This window comes from Galeopterus variegatus, unplaced genomic scaffold (genome assembly GCF_000696425.1).
Source record: "Galeopterus variegatus unplaced genomic scaffold, G_variegatus-3.0.2 Scaffold1977, whole genome shotgun sequence".
Lineage (NCBI taxonomy): Eukaryota > Metazoa > Chordata > Mammalia > Dermoptera > Cynocephalidae > Galeopterus > Galeopterus variegatus.
In genome coordinates, this window is record NW_007728088.1 from 199,630 (window position 1) to 210,858 (window position 11,229).

General features: G+C 42.7%; 1 pseudogene; it reads left to right on the forward strand.

Annotated features, from left to right (window-relative positions):
- Positions 1-10,230: 10,230 nt before the first annotated feature.
- LOC103596304 lies at positions 10,231-10,737 on the forward strand (annotated as a pseudogene).
- Positions 10,738-11,229: the final 492 nt, after the last annotated feature.

The following is an 11,229-nucleotide window of genomic DNA, read 5'->3' on the forward strand; positions in this document are numbered from 1 at the left end:
CCCCCCCCCCAAAAAAAAAACCCCCCCCCCCCCCCCCCCCCCGTGGAGAGAACTAGTATAATTTCCATCGTAACAATCAGTCACAATGGGTCATGAGATAATCAAGAGAGTGACCCCAGGGGGTTAACAGACCCCCAGTTGGGCCCACTCCATCATGCAAACCAGTCAAAACGGCCTGTGATGAGTCCACCACATTTTCTCTTGTCTTTTTGGCTTCCCTCCAAATTACTTATGATACAATCAGTAAAAGGAAAATGTTCATTGTTCCAATTTATCTTATCATACTGTCTAAGTTGTTGGCTATTGTACTGGCAAAATATTTTGGGAAAGTACATGGAGCACACGTTAAGGTATTAGGCAATGATGGGAAGTTAGTATGTCCACTACCCAACAGCATAGAATGCTTAATACCCAACAGGAAAATTAAATCAAAGTCCCATACATCATATGTGAATTCAATAGGTACCTTATTTGAAAAAACAAATCATGGCTGTTTCTCCCCACCCCTAAGAGTAGCAATTGGAAACTCTGGAGGGAGACTTCTGGTCAAGATGGCAGAATAGATGGTCCCCAGTGTCACTCAAGCTGGGGCCACTAGAGCTCAGGGGAAGAGGAGGAGAGACCTACGAAGTGCATGAAGGCAGAAGAAGTCACGATGAGAGAAAGAAAAACCACTCTGACTTTTTTGAGCCCAGCTGCTTCAAGGCTAGAGCTGCCGAGCACACAGAGCAAGAGCTGGCAAAAGCTACAGCTGTGCCCTTCGGATGGAGTTGCTTAGAAGCAGCAGGGGAGAGGAGGACCCCGGTGGTCCTCAGGCCAGCAAGACCACTAATAGGGTTCCCGTGGACCCACGTAGGAGTAAGGAGCCACAACAGCTGATAAAAGGAGCCACTCAGAGGCCTGTGAGTCATCGCAAGGGACTGGAGCATGACCTGTCCCATGGGAAGTGTTTGGACCATGGGCGCTGGGGGAGATGGGCCCACCAGGAGAACACTGGGACACAACGAGGACAGCTGATCTGCCCCCTAATCATCGTAGTACCATTCAGAGGAGACTGGTCAGTAATATAGAATTGCATGGGGTGCAGTTTGATGAAAAGACTCAGGCCCGAACCAGAGTTTCTACGCAACCCAGGTGTACTGGATCTCTCGAGAGCCGGAAGTACCTATAAAGTCAACCATTAAAACCTGAGCTGCACAAAAAGCCTTCCCCAGGGAATCAGCAGCAAAGTAGCAATTTGGCTCAACCATAGAGCTCTAGTACAGGTCCCCACAGGAAGCTCACCCATTTTAAAAGTAAGCAAAGGACAACAAATTAGTTCCAGCACAGAGTTTAAGTGGTGGGAACAGCGAATAATCTAACACAGAACTGAAAGAAAAAATGAAGTACCCAGAACCAGAGGCAAAGTTTGATATTAACTAGTAAAGGTCTCATTTCACCAAAGAACACCTGTAAAATCTAGAAGGACTGGAAGTCCCCTGGGCTACCAAGCTAGGGAGGAGGGAGGACTGCAGACCTCAGCCATACCTCTGACACCCACAACCAGTACAGAGGGTGGGGTCTGAAGGCCTCAGCCACACCCCACCGACATCTGCAACCAGACCAGTGATGACCACTGAGCCACCACAGGGAGCACCCCAGGCTCCTGAGCTGGGGTGGTTGCAGGGGTGAGGGCTTCAGCCACACGCCTCTGACTTCTGGACCCAGCCCAGTGATGACCAAGTCACCGCTGGAAGCCCCCTGGTCTCCCATACAGGAATGACGGGGGTGCCACAGGCCTCAACACCACCCCTCCTCCTTCCTCATTCTCCTATCCTATTTCTTTCCCCTTTCCCTTCTCCCTCTCCCACCAAGTGCTCTGCAACAACATCATAGAATGTAAAAAAAAATAATAATTAAAATAAATAAATAAAAATAAAAACTCCGGAGGGCTAGTCGGTTAGCTCAGTTGCTTAGAGCACAGCCTTATAACCTCAAGGTCATGGGTTTGGATCCCTTTACCAGCCAGCCACAAAAAAAATAAAAATAAAAAATGAAGCTCACTGGGTGAGCGTGGTGCTGACAACACCAAGTCAAGGGTTAAGATCCCCTTACCGGTCATCTTTAAAAAAAAAAAAAAGAAAGAAAACTCTGGAAGTCTTTTAAACAAAGGAAAGAAGCATTCTTTGGCCTCAGACATAGAGAACTTACAGACAAGATCCTTGAAACCTACTCTTGAGAAATATCAAGGCAAAACTGAAATCCAATTTCTGAGTTTAAACAGAAAAATTACCTGAAACTTATGCAAGTACTTGAAACTTCAAATTATTTGTGTCTGTGCTTTTTCTGAGTCACAGGGAAGCCCATTACAGCACTTTTCTGTTTCTTCCCTTGTGTTTCTCTCTCTAGGTTTGGTGGAAGTACATTTCCCCTTCTCTGCCAACCAGGAATTTCACATCTGAATTTCAGCTAGTGGAAGTGACATAAATAAACACCCATGGAAGTTATGTGGTGAATAATGGCTTCTGATGAGAACATTTTAAAAATCATGGCAAGGGCCTGTAGCAGGCCCTCTGGGGTCCTGCATTATATCCCCTCCAACCATCTCTGCTTTCAGACACGGGTGTGGTGGACAGTTCCTTGTGAGCTCAGATGCACCTAGCACTGTCAGTGCCCGTGAACGCACATTTCATCTTGTGCATTCTGCCCCAGGACATTCTCCAGTGCTGCAGGAGTCTGCTAGACCCATAGACAAGTGCAGTCCAGGGCAACGTCATCCAAAGGGGGATGTGCCGGAGACCAGCTCCAGTCGAGTTGTGGGTACCCGAAAAGGGAGAGGGAGGGTCGGCGAAAATAACAAACACAGACAGAGACCTCAATGCATCAATATGCACGTTCTCTCTCTGCCGGCTGTCAGCATGTTGCAGCTGGAGCACAGTAGAGCATGAGACAATGCCTTTTATTTAGATTTTTCTCTGCAGGGGATTTTGGGGTATCACTTTTATTACATCAGCAAGCTTGAATTAATAATTTAAAAAGGACAGGGGAAGCCAGCTTTTTTTTCCCTTCGTTTGCACGTCTCAGGTGATTAGCTCGTGCTTCCTCCTTTTGGTATCAGGTTATCTATCAGATTGGGACCATCTTCTCATTGTCCTGAAGTTAACCTGTGACCTTTTCCGGTTGGCAAGCTGTGGTTAATATCTACCCTATTAACAGGGTGGGACTATTGCAGTTACAAAGTGATAGATAGTACTATCATATGACCTATGTCTATTGCTAAATGTTAAGTACAAATTTGCTAAAAGGAACAATGCTAACATTTAAATTCTAATGGGGGTGTAATGATCTTATGTTCTAATGGAATGAACCTACTGTTCATATGGAAAAAGAACAGTGGATATTTGAGCAGCATTATCATGCACATCTTGAGGTTATGCATTCGCTGTGGCCCTATAATCTTGATCTAAATGTTAAAGTGTCCTTGCGCACAGCACCATCCCTCACAAAACCAGTGACATTTGCCTCTTAGGTCTAATTTTGCAGGTTTAATAATTTTACAGCATATATTTCTATCCCAATATCTAATTCTTAATTCTTAATGATTTATTTAAAACTGGATACCACCAAGTAAAGGGGGTTCTACAGTTTCATTCCCATATACTTAATTTGTCCCAATCATATAATTTCTCATTAATGCCAACCATTCTCTTGCCATTAATAGAACCTCTAGTAAATGATGTTTGCCAACTTATATTAGACTGCAGCTCATATTTAGTCATGAGCGGTGCTTTTGGAACATATGTTGGTGTGGTCAATTTATCATAAGGGGATAATTTTGAATTGTCCAATTTACTCGGATCCTCTATGGGAATGTTTAGTTCAATGACCGTATAATTATTTGTGTTATTTTTATAATCTTTTAGGAATTCAGAGAACTGCCACCTTAACCAAAATATCAAAAGAGAACGCAATAGCCACGAAGCCGAGGCAGGAACCCTTGTGGTTGTAGCAAGTGCTCGTAGCTGCGGCCTTGCCAACTTGGAGAGGGCAGCCCAAGCTGACTCCTTTAGGATCCTGCCATGGTGTGGACCACGCCCGCTCCCCCTTTTTTATTTTGTAATTTGAAGGCGAGGAGTTCTCGTTGTGTAGTCTTTATTGCAGATCCGAGGTATGTGATGAGGACTTTTAAGTATAACTGTTATAATAAAATACAACAGTTTTATTTTTAAAACCACAATTAAACCAATTGGGGAAACCTGCTCGAGAAGAGACTCCGTCCCATGCATGAGCTTCTTTCCTAATTCGAGCCCCGCATTGGCGCCATTTTGCCGGAGACTGGGATGGGAGTGGGTGATGATCCAGCCCCCCGTCCTTGGGATGGACCACTCTAGGAAGCCCTGATTCTATAGTTTCTCAGGAGGACCTAGCTGACAGGAGCCCCTATTGCCCATAGCAACAACCTAGATAATGACTCTTATATGATCTTTACTCCTTCTCTATTTTACTCTGTCCTCAGCCCCTCCTGTGACCACCTTCCAAATAAACTAACTTCACTCAATTCCTTGTCTCAGGCTGTGCTTGCAAGTGAACTCAATCTGTATTCTGTAGTAGACAAGAGAGAAACAAAGTATTCTGAGGTCCATTTTTCCTCTTAGGAATTTCAGAAGGGTATACTCATTTCCTCCCACCTTTTTATTTGGTTAAGTGGGGTGACATCTATTCTGATTTTTCAACTCCTTCATGCTCAATATGCTGTTGCACACTGGCCTTCTTTCTGTTTCTCAAACAAACCAGCCCATTCCTATCTAAGGTGTTTGTAGTAGCCGTTCCCTCTGCCCAGAACACTTTCCTTCTATGGCTTCATGTGGCTGGCAATTTCTTGTCATTTGAATCTCAATTCAATTGTCACTTCCTCAAGGAGTACTACCTTGTCCATCAACAGTAGCCACCACCACACACACCCATCACTATAACATATCAACTTGATTTATTTTCTTCACAGTAGGTATGAATTTATCCAATGCATTTGTTCACTTGTTTATTGATCATCTATTTCTTCCACATTTAGAACCTATGATCCAAGTAAAAATAGGCACTCAATACACAATTGCTGATTAATAAATCTCCTTGTGCTCATAAAGGATTAATAATCTTTTCTTGAACTCATGATTGAAATAAATACGGGTTTTTAACAGAGGTTGCTCAGCCAGCCAGTGTCTGGGAAAGCGCAGCCTAACCTCTCCCTCTACATATATCAAAGGGTTGAGGTAGAGCATTAAAAAAGATAATCGTGGTAGAAGTTATTTTTTATATAAGCATGGAATCCGGATGAACTATTGACTTCAGCATGTTCTGTAAATAAAGTAGAAAATGTCCAAGTATGAATCCTGCCTTGGGGTGGGGTAGTATGGGGGTCAAATGAGTACTAATGTTGATGGAAGGAGGGAAAAAATAAAGGGATTATGTTCTGGGATAGTTAATGTACTGGAGATATTGTGTCATTTCTGACCATGTTGGCACATCCTAGAATAATTAAGGAACTTTCTTAAGGATAGAAAATTAGGGAGAGAAGGGACTGTCTTCCAGACTAAGACCCATTGAATGTTGATGGAAAGGTGTCCCCCAGCTAAAAGTGCACAGACGCCCTGCTAGCTGTGTGTTTTCTGATGTAAGTGACTGAGAGGCAGGGAAGGGCTGTTGAGGAGACCAGTCCTGGAGTATTCAGAGGCTAAGGGAAAACCTCATCTCCATGACCTCATTTGAGAAAGAATTGATATGACTGAGAAGGATTTATTTCTCCTCTAAGTCTGCCTCTTCTATTTTCTGCTCTGTGGTATGGAAGTAGAAGCCTAATCCTGGCATTTGGTTGTTCACCTCTGCCCTTGAGATAATTTGGTCCCAGACTACCTTTTAAATTCCTTTCTCTGTTCCCAAAATCAAAGCTCTAACCATCCTAAATTAGTGTTCATTATCTTAAAAAGCAATGTCCTATCATTTATGAAGTTCCCTCTGCCAGAAATACTCTGACCCTGACTTGTTAGACTTGTAAACTCTAATTTATCAAGTTCTTTTCTTTTCTTCATGTTTTTTTCTTTTGTTTGAAGTTTCAGTAAGCTCAGAGTCAAATATTATATGCAGTCAATGTATAAATTGCTCTAGATAATGATATAGTAGCATTTTGATTTTATTGATGCTGATTCCTGCTTTTATTTTGTTTATTTAATAAATTGTTTTTTTTTTAAAGATGACTGGTAAGGGGATCTTAACCCTTGACTTGGTGTTGTCAGCACCATGCTCACCCAGTGAGCTAACCGGCCATCCCTATATGGGATCCGAACCCGAGGCCTTGGTGTTATCAGCACCGCACTCTCCCGAGTGAGCCACGGGCTGGCCCGATACCTCCTACTTCTTTTTTTTTATTATTATTATTTTTTTGTCTTTTTCCGTGTCCGGCAATGGATCGCAACCCTCAGTGTTGCCCCCGTACCGGACCGGGACCGACAACGGGATCGCAGCCCTCGGTGCTGCTCCCACGCCTCGCTCAGCCAGTGAGTGGGAACCGGTCTGTATGTGGGATCCGAACCCTTGGTGGGAGCGCCGCCACGCTTCCCAAGCGGCGCACTATAGCAGTGCGCCATCGGGCCGATACCTCCTACTTCTAATGGGCTTTAATTTTTCTTCTTAAGCCTGGGGAGTGAGGAACAGGATCTAGAACCCCATTCCCAAGGGATGTGGGAAGAAGACAGCAATTACCCCTTTGGACAAATTAGAGGGGAAAAGGGGGTAAATGATGTAATAGTGTGATCCTGTGAGAGTACGAAAGTGACCCCAACCCCGAGGCTGGGCCATTGACTCCTGGGCCTGAGAATTGAATACACAGGGTAAAAGTGAAAAGCTCAGCAGCCTTGGCTTTCCTCTAATCTAGCATACAAGTCTACCTTACGGCCAGATAGGGTTGTCAAGAAAAGCAGGGAGGAAAAGGGCTAAGGAACGGTGGAAATGAACTAGAGATCCTTGGGGATAGACCTGAACCATGCACTCTCTTCTCTCCTTAGAGTTTTCATATTTGTCTTATATCATCCATGGAATGGGGACAATAGCCATTACTGCATGCTCCTGCATGTGTCTGGGGCTCACAGAATCACTGGAGCTGTCAGAATAAGAATTAGGGGAAGAACAGAAAGGGGAAGTAACATGTCAATTTAGCCTCAGCACAGTCTTGAGCTAGTCTTCTCCCTAGAGTGAAAATGGATGCTTACTTTTGGATGGCCCAGGATCCCCATTCACTCTCCTCCCCGCTGCCTCAAACCCCTTCCTCTTCTGCCTTGTCCAGGTGTAGATTCTTTCTCTCCTCCTTTATCTGTCTCTGCTCTCTGCATTATAGTCCTATATGCATAACCATCAGTTTGTTCCCACATGTCTCCAGCCATAGTTTCTTGGAGGGACCAGGTGCCAAGATATCCAAATCCTTGTATGGAGAACGCAAATACCAATAATGACTATGGCCAGTGGAAGGGCCAGGTGTAGTCACCCATATCCACGCAACACAAGAGGCCACTGGTTGAACCAAGACAGTTCCATTGGCAAAAAGTGAGTTACAAGAGTTCTCTACCGGGTGTGAACATCTAAACATAACTTCCCCTGCCCCACACAAGCACACATGCAAACATACACATAGTAGTTTCCCTGGCTACAGACCAAGGGAAATCCTGATGAACCAACTTCCTTGTTATGCTTTCCTTAGTGAAAATGGTATCCAAAGAGGTCTCTCAACATTTTCTCTGAAGTACTAGATCCTTCCCCACCAGCCTAAGGGGAGATTCGAGGGAAGAAGCTTTGCATTTTAGTCCTGGGGCAGAAATAATTTGGTCATGTGGGGTGACAGCATTCAGTTATTGAAATCCAAAAGAGAAGATTTTTGGAAACCAAAATTCCAATGACTGATCAAAAGTAATTTGAATTGAGGTTAATTTTAAAGAAGAAATTCCTTGTAGAAATGTACTATGGAGGAAGAAACTTGGAGATAAAAGAGCAAGTAGACTGACTTCAGATTTCATTGGCAGTCTTTCTCATCCACAATAGTTTGAAACACAGGGGAGGAAGTTACCTGACTCACCTCATTACTCTATCCTCCCGCCCTGGTGGTTTATTCCTGTTAATATTCTAACTACTCCAGTATCTGCCATTCTTAGCAAAGTGTCCTTTGGCTCAACATTCCCTCACCAACTTCCACCATCTCTGCTCCCTTCTTTTACCTTCCATTTTGGATACTTGCTATTACAACTTTGTCTCAGAACAAAGCGGGTACCTGAGATCAATGTTTTTCTTACTCTGGACTGAAATACTTCTGTTAGTTTGGACACTACAGATTTAAGATAGGGTGAGGACAAAAACAAACAAACAAGCAAACAAAACCCATAAACATATCCTGGCCCAGCAATTCCACTCCTCGTTATTTATCCTATAGATATACTCCAATATGTACAAAATGCTGTATGCGAGTATTTAGAATATGTAGTTTCTAATAATGAATGATCAGATACAACCCATATATCTGTCCATCAATAATAGGTGGCAGGTTAAATTAATTATAATACACATAAAAAATGGAATTCCATTAGCTGTTTTTTTAAAAAATGAGGCAGTACAGGCTCTAAGTTCTGATAAAGAGCTCCAATGTATGTTAAAGGAAAAAAATCAAGGAGCCGAAAGTATTGCTATCATTTGTATGGGGGAAATATACCTAAATGTTTTAAATCATTTATTAAATAAAAATATCCCTGAAAGGACACACAAGAAATTCATGGGCCAGCCCATGGCTCACTCGGGAGAATGTGGTGCTGATAACACCAAGGCCATGGGTTTGGATCCTATATAGGGATGGCTGGTTAGCTCACTTGAGAGAGTGTGGTGCTAACAGCAAGCCAAGGGTTAAGATCCCCTTACCGGTCATCTTTTTAAAAACAAAAAAACCCAAAAAACTCCATTCTGCCAATCTCTGACTTTTGATTGGAATGTTTAATCCATTTACACTTAACATAATTACGGATAAGGTAGAATTTATATCCACCATTTTGCTATTTGTTTTCTATATGTCATGCCTTTTTTGTTCCTCTATTCCTTGATTACTGCATTCTTTAGTGTTAAATAGATATTTTCTAGTGTACCATTTTAATTCTCTGTTGTTTCTTTTACTACATTGGGGGTGGGGGGAGCACAGCATTTTGTTAGTGATTGTTTTGGAGATTGCAATCATCTTCTTAATTTAAAACAATATAGTACAGATTAATACTAACTGTGGAATGCTGAATAATGTTCCCCCCCCCCCAATATCCACATTCTAATCCCTGAAACCAGTGAATGTTTCCTTCAGGGAAAAAAGAACTTTGTAGATGTGATTAAATTAAGGATGTTGAGATAGGGAGATTATCTTGGATTATACAGGTGGGCCCTACATGGAATCACATGTATGCTTATAAGAGGAAGGCAGAGGGATATTTGACAGACAGAACAGGAAAATGCAATGTGACCAACCATCAAGATGAAGACTGGAGTGATGTGGTCATAAGCCAAGGCATGCTGGCAGCCACCAGAAGCTGGAAGAGGCAATTTGACCATGATGTGTCTAGGCATAATTTTTTTTTTTTAACTGGCTACAGGGATCTGAACCCTTGACCTTGGTGTTACAAGGCAGCACTCTAATCAACTGAGGTAGCTGGCCAGCCCTAGGTGTAATCTTTGAGTTTATTCCACCTGGTGTACCTTGCATTCTTGAATGTAAAAATTAATATTATTCATCAAATTTGAGAAGTTTTCAGCCATTATTTCTTCAAATATTCTTTCTACCCTTTTCTCTCTTCTCCTTCCATTAGTCCTATTACGTGTATTTTGGTACACTTGACTGTGTCCCATAGTTCTCTGAGGCTTCATTCTTATTTTTTGTTGTTTTCCAGGCTGGATCTCAATTGACTTGTCTTTAGGTTTGCTAATTGTTTCTCCTGTCAGTTCAAATCTGCTGTTGAGCACCTGTAGTGAATTTTTTACTTCAGTTATTGTATATTTCAGCTCCAGAATTTCTATTGTAGAAAGGTGTCTATCTTTTATTGATATTCTCTATTTGGTGAGATATTGTTGTCATGCTTTAGTTCTTTAGACATGGTTTCCTTTAGTTCTTTGAACATATTTATAACAGCTGATTTAAAATCTTTGTCTGGAGAAGGCTGTTAAAACAGTGCCTAGTTGTCACAACACACACCCTAGCCCCAGAATATGGGGAACTACTTTAAATCCCCCACCTCAGATGACATCTCTCTGCTTCACGAGTCTCAGTTCCAACAGGGCTTGCTTTGGCAAGGGAACAGAGCCAGATCAGGAGCCACTGCCATCTATCAGGAATAAGCCCCAGTTCCAATCTGTCATCGCACACTTAGCCATACTTAGCTAGCAACTCACCTGATTGAAGAGGAGCAAATTAGGATAGCTCAGAGAATAAGCCTTATACACCACCTGCTTAAAGGAGATTGTGACCCTGGAAGAGATGAATCAGAAAAAAAAGATCCAGAGTATGTGATCTGCATGATGGACTTTGTTTATGGGGACCCAATTCGATTTCTGCCATGTACGCACATCTATCATCTGTATTGTATAGAAGACTGGTTGTTGAGATCCTTCACATGCCCCTTCTGCATGGAGCCAGTCGATGCAGCACAGCTTTCATCCTATGAGACGAATGGAACCCAGGTCTCTCATCTGACTTGAAGTGAACCATCATTTTTGGAAGTTTTGATCTTTTTTATAATGAGCACAAAGAGCCAGGGATTAGGATCCTGCACAGAAGTTTCCTAAAAATTCCTGGATATCTTCAGAGGTTGGGGAAAAGTACATGATATTTTAGAAACTTAGGGGGAAAAGTAAGATGGTATTTTTTTTTTTTTTTTTTGTCTTTTTCGTGACCGGTAAGGGGATTGCAACCCTTGGCTTGGTGTCGCCTGCACTGCGCTCAGCCAGTGAGCGCACCGGCCATTCCTATATAGGATCTGAACCCGCGGCGGGAGTGTCGCTGCGCTCCCAGCACCGCACTCTCCCAAGTGCGCCACGGGGTCAGCCCTAAGATGGTATTTTTATGTAAAACATTGACCCAGCGTTTAAAAATATAATTGTATTTAGATCTCGTCATTGCTCCAGTACATAGGAATTGTGTAAAGTGTTACAGCAACTGTATATGTTTAAATTGTGTGTTGAAGATTAGGA